At 42.8% G+C, this 10828-nt stretch overlaps 1 long non-coding RNA gene across 1 annotated transcript; it reads right to left on the bottom strand.

Moving 5' to 3' along the window:
• Nucleotides 1-1863: 1863 nt before the first annotated feature.
• LOC140000301 (uncharacterized) lies at nt 1864-6398 on the bottom strand. Its single transcript, XR_011805471.1, has 4 exons — nt 5363-6398; nt 4361-4514; nt 3456-3534; nt 1864-1936 (listed from the first exon to the last, which is right to left on the bottom strand). It is a non-coding gene; the product is annotated as an uncharacterized lncRNA (long non-coding RNA).
• Nucleotides 6399-10828: the final 4430 nt, after the last annotated feature.

Here is a 10828-nt window from a genome sequence, read left to right as displayed (position 1 = left end):
AACAGCTATTTCAGAAAGTCACTTCTTAGTTTGAGAAAGTGTTTAATGGAAAGGGTTTTAATAATCTGTAGTGCTAAGACTAAGCACAGTAATCTAAGTCCAAGTCTAGCTCTGCCACAAATTCTGTGAGCAATAATGGGCCAGACACAGGCTTGAAGCTCACCAATGAGAAAACAATGCCAAATGCACATAAGCTTAGGCCATTAGCTTCTGTCAAGTAACCTGAAGTTGTTTCATGAAAGATGGTAAAAAACACAAAAACCAGAGTGCAATTATCTACTGGGTTCTGGTGAATATCCTCTCACGTTAACAGCAGGACACCGAGGAAGGAACGTACATACTCCGTTCACCTACCTGTTTGCCAAAAGGACTTATCTTTTTTTCTTGGAAAGCACCGCCCTCTTTGGTTTTTATTTTTTAACCCCAAAGGTTGCATTGCTTTCTGAATGCAAGGTAGGTGCCATGGGGTATACAGACAGCACACGGAAAACTGAGCGATCAGTAAATGAGTTTGTGATCACTACCATCTCCAGTCCTTGGTGTTCCAACACTTCTATCACAAAAGCACGAATTTCTCTGCTTTATTGCTCCACTAACCCTTTCCTTTGTTCCAGTAACTTCCTTTGTAACAACACTGACACTTTCCTCACTCTTTTCTGGCGTATTTTTCATTATAAAAGTATATTCTAGCTCTTTCCTGATTTAAAATTGTAGTTTGCATTTTGATCATCAATTAATTGCCCCGGGCTCATTTCCCATTCAACGTGCTATTTAAAACTCCTCTCTACAAGTCTCTACTGCACAGCTCCCTGAAACCCACACACTTTAACCAAGCTTCTCCCTCTAGACTGGCCCCCGCCTTGTATTCAAGCTACTCTTATTCAGACTTTGAGCTAATGTTTTCCTAACTAAACCTCCAAAGAAGTCAACTCTGCTTCTCCCTTACTAGTCCATGGCCCAGCCATTCTTCCTCCGAAGAACTTCCCTCGGGTTCCCACCTGCCACTGTGCATCTCTCTGCTCCTCTGGGCCTCTGAAGGGAGGAGCAAAGTATTTTCTGGGGCTCAGCCTCCTGTCACTGTCTCTCTGAGCTCCTTTGCAGGTGTGCAGGTGAGCTCTCTCACATAATCTAACTTGTCAGCTCATCTACTGCAACACCCTTTTCGGTCCTTAAGTACAGTCTTGCCCTGTTCTGATCTGTTTAGAAAGCTCCTACAAGGATGATCTAATTTACTGCCTTAATCACAACTAACATTCTTCTTAAAAACTGTAAGTTTTCCCATCACTTCCAAGTTAATATGGCCTTTCGTGGCTTAACCTCATTCCACAAGTCACTGAGTACCCAGATGACAGCTCCTAATTACAGGCCCTGACAGCAGCTTACGGTGACTGCCTCCTAAACGCAGAAACGCACAACGCTATCCTCCCTCCTGCTGAGCTTCACGCTTGGGAGGAGCTTTTCATAAACATCTGGCAGCCTATCTACCTTGCTTCCTGAAAATTCTTGCTGTGCTGCTCAAAACCATGAAAACTGTCACGCTCCTGCTGTAGCGGTATCACCGTTTCGCATGCTGAGTAATAGTAACGCTGTCCATTTCTTTCCATTCCCACCTGTCTACAACCATCTGTTGCCTTTTATCTTGTAAGCAGTTTGGAAAAGCACTGTTGTTTTTGGTGTTTTTTTTTTTTTTTTTTTCACCTTTCAGCTCACTACAGTACAGCCCCAGCGCTCATACTAAGGCTTGTGAAGTCAATAGCAACACAGAATTTTTACAGAAGACAAATACCCAGTAGATTAGCTTCTTTCAATTGTTTAAGGCTTTTGGTTAGAACAGAGTAAAGAAAACTTAAAACCAGAACTCACCAATCTCATCTGGACTGCCAGGTCCAGTTCTTTCAAAGTCTGACTTCACTCAGGTGAAGATATCAAGGTTCTCCTAATTCCAAGCAGCAAGAAAGATCGGTCACAAACGTGCAGAAAAACAGACGTGCATACACGTACATCCACTGACAGACACGTCTGTCTGTTGATGCTTACACAGTAACATTATCGAGGCACCCCGTATACACACAAAAAATAAATTATTGCACAAGAGGAGAGAATGGGAATATGATTGCGTGCACCCACAATCAGCAACAAGAGTTTCTGCTCTAAACCAGGGCTCGGTACATGCAGTGGTTAAATACTTGCCCAGATACACAACTGAGTGCATTAGTTAATCAGAGGTTAATAACCTACAGCGTGACAGAACCAAGGAAAAAGAACTACCTTTCTAGCAGACATACCAAAAGAAATCATACAGGCGTGTGAGAGATGCTAATAAAAAGTACTGTGGACAATTCTGGATTCATTTCACAGCCCTGGGCAACCAGCTCTAGGTGTCCCTGCTTGAGCAGGGGAGGGTTGGACCAGGTGACCTCCAGAGGCCCCTTCTAACCTCAACCATTCTGTGATTTGAGAGAAAAAAAAAGGGAATTCAGAGCTAAACTAGAAGCTATGAAAGTAGGTTATTGGGAAGTTTTACAATGATGTGCCTATCCTTCAAAAGAACAGTAATTTAATAAAATAGTTGAATTTAATAGAGCAAAACTAAGACAGAGGAAGTATGATTGCTGCATACAACTTTAACAGGGGTTCCTCTAGAGACAGGGGTTTATTTAAGCTCTCAGGCAAGGCCAGCACACAAACAAATATACATAAAGTAGCCATCAGTTCATTCAGCTGGAAATTTGAAAGGCTTCAAGTTCCTGAAAACTCTGGGAGCAGTTTGCAACCAAGGAAGAATTCTAAAATGCAAGTTAGGTCAATTAAAGAAAACAGCTCCATTTGCCTGTAACAGATGATTAAAGCTACATGATACTGGGGATTCTTTGTGAGCTCTCAGGAAAAAAAACGTTAACAGGAATCAAAATTCGAGTGAGTGACCAACACAGGAAGCTATGCACTGCCTTTTGTTAAGCTTTCCAAGTAAGTGCGTTCCTGAGCATGACGAGAAATATGATTTAGGAGTTAAGGAGAAAAAGCTAAACAGCTTAAACTGCCAAGCTGATGGAAAGCAGCAGTCTTTTTGCATATTCAGTCCCCCAGGCAGAGCTTTTAGTAACATTTGGAGTAAAAACCCAAGTCCGAAACAGCCGTTTGTAAACAGCGTCCATTCAAAAAGCAGAAGGCAATTCAGAAACTGGAGTGGAAGACATGCATTTCAGCATCTCCCCGTTATCCCACATCTTCTGCAGAAGATGCTTCCTCCACTCTTAAAAGATATCTGGAGCACAACCATATCAGTAAGACATGAAGATATAACCAGAGAGCAAGACCAAATGGTAGTTTAGACCACACTATTCTTTGGAAGGAGGTTATTTCAGTTCAATTAAAATTACAACTAAGTTACTTCCCTACGTGAAATACTCTACAAAAATGGCAAACTGACGGAGTATTTGCTCTGTCATTTGTACCTCAACATCTTCCCAACATCTTTGGCATCTACGCATCTGCTCCATTTCATCCATTTTTTGTAGCACAACTTCCGCAGTACTAAGATACAAAGTTGACATGTAAGAGCAAAGTTAGGCATGTATGAAAAAAATAAAACAGCACACACAATCAATAAGAGATTTTAATGTAGTATGCACAAAACAAAAGTCATTGACACTTAGCCAAGATTTTAGACATTACCAAAAAATTAGGTCAAATCTTTAGTTTTGATAGAGATTTAAGAACAAGCTTTTGAGGATTTGCAAACATACGCTGTTTTCAGGTTTATTTTCCCCTCTTACTGAGCACATTTAAAATATGTATATATATTTAAATGCAGGAGGAAAATAAGAATTCTGACATCCTAGTAAGATGTTATAAAAAAATTACGTCAACTTTTAATCCTACTTAAGTTGCTCCGCACAGTAGCATTAAGTCATTTTTTGTTAACCAAGGAAAGGCTGTTTGTTCTTCTCTACACGGGAATCTAAGTTTCGCGTTGTAGAAAATGATGAAATGAAAGGAAAGCAAATTCTGAAGCAGAAAACAATTTTGGCTTCAGAAACAGAAATAAACCATGGACAGAAACGCAGAATCGCTAGGACTACTTTGCTTTGACTGTATCAAACCGTCCTCAGTTTCTTAACCAAGCATTACATTCACTTTTGTGAGTATGGAACAAAAAGTTCATTAAAAATGACGGCACTTCTGATGCTAAGAAAACTGCCAAATGGGGAAAACTCAACGAATTGAACTCTCAATGCCAGGAGCAGACATACCTCTTTGCTGTGAAAAAAAAGAGCAAGTCAAGGCCAACATCATGCCATAGTCCAAAGGCTTGCTAAGAAAGATCATTTTAAGAGGTCTGCAAGAAAAGATGACTTACTTTGTTATAAGTTTGTCAAATAGAATGGACGAGTTAGTAGTAGAGTACCGACTGCGTCGGACTCTACAGCTGCGGCGCAGCTCCAAGTCCCTGTTTTCTCCATGGACTCGTCTCATAGTTTTTGCACCAGCTCTACTCCTCAATGTTCTGGTGACTGAAACGCGGAAAAAGTATTTTGAAACAGTCACGATGGGATTCTCCTTATTTCACCATTGCTCTTGTAAAATGTAAACAAACAAAAAAGGCACCCTGAAGTGGATTGATTTTTCTTTAAATTTCAGATCAGAAGTTGTTGACACAACCGCTGCATTACACTTATTTATCGCTCTGCACGTTTAAACTGTCTACTTAAAAACTGTGACCTGTAGAGAAATTTTAAAGAGACTGAAAGCTAGCCAGACAAAAACAAACACACAACTTTTGTTCCATGCAGGAGGGAAATTTACTCCAGTTATTTCTGTCTTGGAAAAGTGAGAACAATCAACACCTTTCTCTAAGGTGTTTTCACTCCATTCATGTCAAACTGTATCTAACAGTGCTCAAAAAAACCACTATTACATTGCAAGCCTCTTCCTAAGAGGTGTATGTTTTATTACTCTGTTTATGCATGCAGCACTTTCATTTCCTGCATTATGATCTGACAGCTCAAGGAGGTAAGAATCGTTTCAAGAGAAACACCCAAACACCAGATAACTCAAACTCGTGCTTTTTAGAAAAAAGCCTGCCCATTGTTCACCGTACAGCACCCTTTGGCACAGGTTTGTTGCTTGCACTGTCATTAAAAGAGCCAAGAGGACAAGGGGAAGGGAAGAGCTACACCACTGTGGTGGTAGGATCACAGCTAAGGTTTAGTTTTGTGGTTGCCACCTATAAAACTAAGTTTAAACTTACCAAGTATCAATTTACTTTGCACAATTAGAACAGTTTGCTTTGTGCCTACGAAGCTGCAATTCACACTGCTCCCTCCCCAAGGAATTCATAAAATCTCCTATTTGCACCTACCTCTCTTCACAGAAAAGTCACTGATGAGTGAATTCAGCTGACTACAGAAGGCTTTGGGGCCAAATGAAAGCGATGGAGTGACCGAGTGCCATCCTCTTCAGTAACCAGCATAAATCGGTATCCCGGGGAGTTACAGCCACTTGCCTGTGTTATATTCTTTTTTTTTGTTCCAATTTCGGCTTTCTCAACTGCCTACATTAAGAAAGAGGACAGGGGAGAGAAGGGAGAAGAGACTTTTTGTATTAGACCCATCAAGGATGGGAAATTTCACCATGTTTACAAGCCAGTGCTCCATGGTATACAAAGAGAAGCCTGTAGGCCTCACGGAGGATCCAGATCCCAAGTCTGTTGTGTACCATATACATGCGGTTCTGTATGTACCCACATTTCCTAGCTTGCTCATGTTGAATTCTCAAAATTATGAGCAATAGCACCCAAGTGGAAAAGATACATGTCCTGGTTTCAGTTAGGACAGTTAGTTCTGCTAGTAGCGGGTAGGTTGCTATGTTTTGGCTTAGGATGTGTAAAAGGATGTTTAGAAGAGTGCTGATACCACCCCGATGTTTCAATTGCTGCAGAGCAGTACTTACAACAAGCCAAGGACCTTTCGGTGTCTCACTGTCCTACTAGCGATCAGAATTGGCACACAGCAACAGCTGCAAGGGGACAGATTCAGGATGGCCGACCCCAACTGGCCAAAGAATTCCATGCACACAGAAATCACACACACAATTTCTAGGTTGGAAGAGACCTCAAGATCATCGAGTCCAACCTCTGACCTAACGCTAACAGTCCCCACTAAACCATATCCCTAAGCTCTACATCTAAACGTCTTTTGAAGACTTCCAGGGATGGTGACTCCACCACCTCCCTGGGCAGCCCGTTCCAGTGCCTAACAACCCTTTCGGTAAAGAAGTTCTTCCTAACTGTAATACACAATAAATGTTTGTTCATTGTCTTTTGTAAAAACAAGGAGTTCTGTTTGAGGAACAGGAGTGGTGAAAACTCCCTGCTGAAGTAAGGAGCTGTATAATGCTTAGCTAGGCACTATGAAAATTCCTTTGCTTAATGTAACAAAAAAAAAGATCCCTCTCCCCTTCTCTCCTTCTGCATCTCAGTTGCCTCTTTTGTTCAAAAAACACTGCTGCAAAGTTCATGTAACCATCTCCTGATAAGTTGTTAAACTAGTGTATCAACATCTTGCCTTCCTGTCTCACGCTGGGCCAACATGACCAAATAAAGAAAGAAGTTGAACCACAACGCCGAGGAAGACTACGGCCTTCATCTTCACGACCACCAGAGGGACAGAGACGACCCCCTAGCAACAGTGCACGCAGTCGCAGAACATACCCGGACGTGCTGCGTAATCCTGAAATCACCAAGATATAAAAAGGGACCCTGGCGGGGGTGAGGTGCGCGCCGTTGGCAGAGCCGAGACTCCGTTGCCGCCCAGCGCTGTTTTGCTTGCTGTTGCTTACTCAATAACTTCCTTTCTATTATTAATGCAATGCTCTCCGAAAATTAATTAAGGGGGCAACTTATAACAAATTTGGTGCCGTGACTCGGATGAAGGCAATCTGATTGAAAGACCTTCGGAGGGGGCGCCCCGCTGATTTCAGCGGCCTTCGCTAGGACTACTTTCATTCAAATCCTTCACCGACGAACCCTAAATTCGGCAGCAAGCAAATAAAGCCGGCAACCCCTAGTAATCTTTGTGCACGAAGACCGAACGAAGACTCAGGAGTGAGTAAGTATAGGCCGGTGATCCGTTCGGTTGGGGTTGGGTATCCTGGAGCGTAGCGTTGTGAGACGTCCAATTGCGGACGAAGCGAGTGCGGACCCCTCGGTAGTGCAGTTCCCACATCCCGCGAGGGACTGGGCCACGAAAAGGGGGAAGCGATTTGTGTGTGTGTGTGTGAAGGCCCTCCAGAAGATGGGACAGAAGAGTAAGCCTTCTGGTCCCATGGGCAGGGTAACGTCTGATGTTAGGTTACCCTGGGATTAATGATTAAAAATTGGCAGGATTCCCCTTTTAGGCGGGGAAGCAATAAAGTAAAAATGATACATTATTGTGTTGAAGTTTGGGGTGGTAAACAGATTCGAGGAGACCACCTTTACTGGCCCGTATTTGGGTCCTTTGAAGATTGGGTTTGCCAGGCCCTAAATATTTATGTAAACTCAAAGGAACCTTTTAGTTTGGAAGAAAGTGAATATGCACATTTGTGGATCAGCTCAGAAACTCGAGCCAATTTATATCTTCTAAAAGAAAAAGGAGGGAATGGGAGGCACAAGAAAAACCGAAAATTAGAGATCCCAGCCCCACTGCCTCCCTATATTTCACCACCACCATCTGCAGCCCCTCTGACTCCCGGGCTTCCTAATCCGCAACCCCAGGGAGACTGATAGCGACTCTGACTCTAGCGTTCAGGGACCAGTGACTAGGAATATGTGGCCGTCCCCATTAACTCTGGGGACGTCCGAGATTTTAAGAAAGACAGGAGGAGGGTAAGCGAGCTTTAATGGCAACTGGCACAATGTTTCCAGCTGCTGAGGAATAATTCTAACTGGAATAATAACTGTACATTGCATATTGTATATATAAAAGCCCGGGCATTTTTGTTAAAGTGTTCTTTTATACCTGTGTTAATATGTAAATATGTAAATATAAGAACTGCCATTGAGGTGTATGTTTAAGGGAACAAAATTTTCCCAGGCATATTATCGGCTCATCAGGTTTAAATGTTCCCAGTGTAATTGTCTACAGGCAGTTAATTTACAGTGGTCTGATTTTACTTGTGTATCTATATATTGTGGATTTTGGAGGGATTGGCATTGACTAGTAAAGAGCTTCTAGGAAAACGGTGGAATATTAACCACTGTAGATTACAATAGGAAAAGTTCAAAGCAAAGAAATCCCGAGGAAAAGCCCCCTAGGATGTATACTAACACATTGGAGGGATATAGTGGGATGAGAGGGTACAGAGAGTAAAAGAACCCTTATCAAATATTGTAATCAGTGGTGGCCACTTTATAAACTAGAGGATGGAGCGGAGTGGCTCCTAAATGGAACTACTAATTATAACACCATATTACAGTTAACGTTGTTTTTGTGGAAAGAAGGAAAACAGGATGAAATGTTGTATATTGATGTTGTTTCAGCATCTCGGAGGGAAAAGGTACGGAATTAAGTTGGCCCCTGACTGAGCCTTTGATGTCGGCATTAGAAAAGTAAAGGCTAGAGAAAGATAAAGGAAGTGTTCAAAGGTTTGTTGAAAGTGTTAAAGGTATTCGAAGTTGAATGAGCAGGGAAAGGTGATGTAGGCATTATCTAAGTAACAGTCTGGAAGTTTTGGTATATTTGCATATTTGCTGTGGTGTTTGTTCAGTTTCCCAAGCATCGGGGAGGGGGGAACAGCCTGCTCCACCAGGGGCCTCTCCAGCGGCCGCAGGGGGGCTTCGGCTCCAGCGCCTGGAGCGCCTCCTCCCCCTCCTTCTGCACTGACTTTGGTGTCTGCAGGGGGGGTTTCTTGCTCTCCAAACTGCTGTTGAGCAGCAGGTTTTTGTTTGTTTGTTTGTTTGTTTGTTTGGATTGGCTCTGGGCAGCAGTGGGCCCCTTTAGGGCCAGATGAAATTGTCCCTTATCTACCATGGGGAGGTTTCTGTTTTTTGTTTTTGTTTTTTTTTTTCACGGGGGCTGCCACTGCAGTTTCCCATCCCCACACCCGTCACACCCCCCCCATACCTTGCCATCAAACCCAATATACAGGGGCAGCTAAGTGATTACTGACTTGTAAAGTATCAGGGATTAAATTAACTAATGAAACCCTAAATGTGATGGGGGTAGAAGGGACTGGGATAACAGTGCCACTTTTGGGGGATACCAAGCTGAGACTAGGGGATAAAATGATGACTGGGCAATTATTGTATGTATCCAAGGCAGAGACTAACTTGTTGGGAAGGGATTTGATGATTAAATTGGGCATTCAACTAGTAAATTGTTAGACTGGAATAACAGTGTTATTAATGGAGTGCTCTCTGGCCCTGAGAGCAAACATACATGTATATTCACCTCTGACTGGAAAGACCCTGAAATGGGGGCGGAAGCAACAATATAGGTGGACAGTTTTACCTCAGAAGTTTACAGGGCCACCTATCTATTTGGGTAAATTCTAAAAAAGATTTTGGAGCAATTACAACCTCCCAAGGAGGTATTAATGTTACAAATATGTGGATCATTTTAAGGAAAATCGATACTCCCTGATGGGAGAGAAATGCTGACTAAAGGGATAATGAGGCAAATATTAACTGTTTTACATCAGAAGAGTCATTGGGAGGTGCAAGCAATGTGTGATGTTGTTCTAAGAAAGCATGTCTGTGTAGGAGTATATACTTTAGGGAAGCACACATGCAGAGGATGTACTACTATATGTCAAAGGGTAAATAAAAAGGTCTTCTGTAACCTATCTAGAGGGGGACGGGAGCCAGGGCTTTGACCTTTCCAAAGTATACAGGTAGACTTTACTGAGTTACTTGTTTGTCCTAATTGACCACATGACTGAATGGGTGTAAAGCTTTACTGCAAGGATCAAAGCAGGCCTTAGAGATTGAGTGGGATTTTCACAGACCCTGGCACCCCTCCTCTTCTGGAAAGGAAGAGTGAATGAATGGTGAAATTAAGAAACAACTAACAAAACTTGTGCTGGAAACTAAGGCTTCTTGGGTAAAATGCTTACCTCTTGCACTGTTAAACATATGGACACAGCCCAGAACTGATGTAGGAATTTCTCCTTTTGAAATGCTATATGGTATGCCCTATGACTTGGAATTGCCACTTGATCATCCTCAATTCTAATTATGACTTGGAAAGAGACTTCTTTAACACCACTATGGGGAAGGCCCCTATGTTGTTTTGCTTACCACAGAAACGGCTGTTCGAACTGCGGAGAAAGGATGGACGCATGCCAACCGTGTGAAAGGCCCAATCTGGGAAGGTAAATGGGAGGCAGCTCCAGGCCCTGACGACTTGAAGCTGACACTAAGACGGACTCGATAAGTATTTTATATTATCTGTGTATCGTGGGAAGGGGAGGAGGCCCTGTTTCAAAGGCTCCCTAGTAGGTTCCCCTGAAGAACACTGCTGCTGCCAAGAAGAACCGATACCTTGTAGTTCGCTGCAACCGAACTGACAAGTGAGGCGGAGAAGTGAAAACAGTGGGGGACTGAGGGGCCGACAATTTAGATGGGCTCCGACCACCTCCTATGATACATGGGAGTCAGTATCATCGTTTTGGTCAGCTATGGGTCTGCGCATCCCCATCAGCCTTTTAAGTGGAGCTTGGTCAGATGGGAGAATTAATTCATCATCCAGCAAACAACGACAGCAGGTGCTCCCAGTTTCTGCATCACATTATGTGACCTGGTGTCAGTGCAGCCATGCTTTAACTGATCAGGATTTTATTTCTGCCC

The sequence above is a fragment of the Anas platyrhynchos genome, chromosome 33, assembly GCF_047663525.1.
Source record: "Anas platyrhynchos isolate ZD024472 breed Pekin duck chromosome 33, IASCAAS_PekinDuck_T2T, whole genome shotgun sequence".
NCBI lineage: Eukaryota > Metazoa > Chordata > Aves > Anseriformes > Anatidae > Anas > Anas platyrhynchos.
This window is presented reverse-complemented; position numbering and strand designations above follow the sequence as displayed.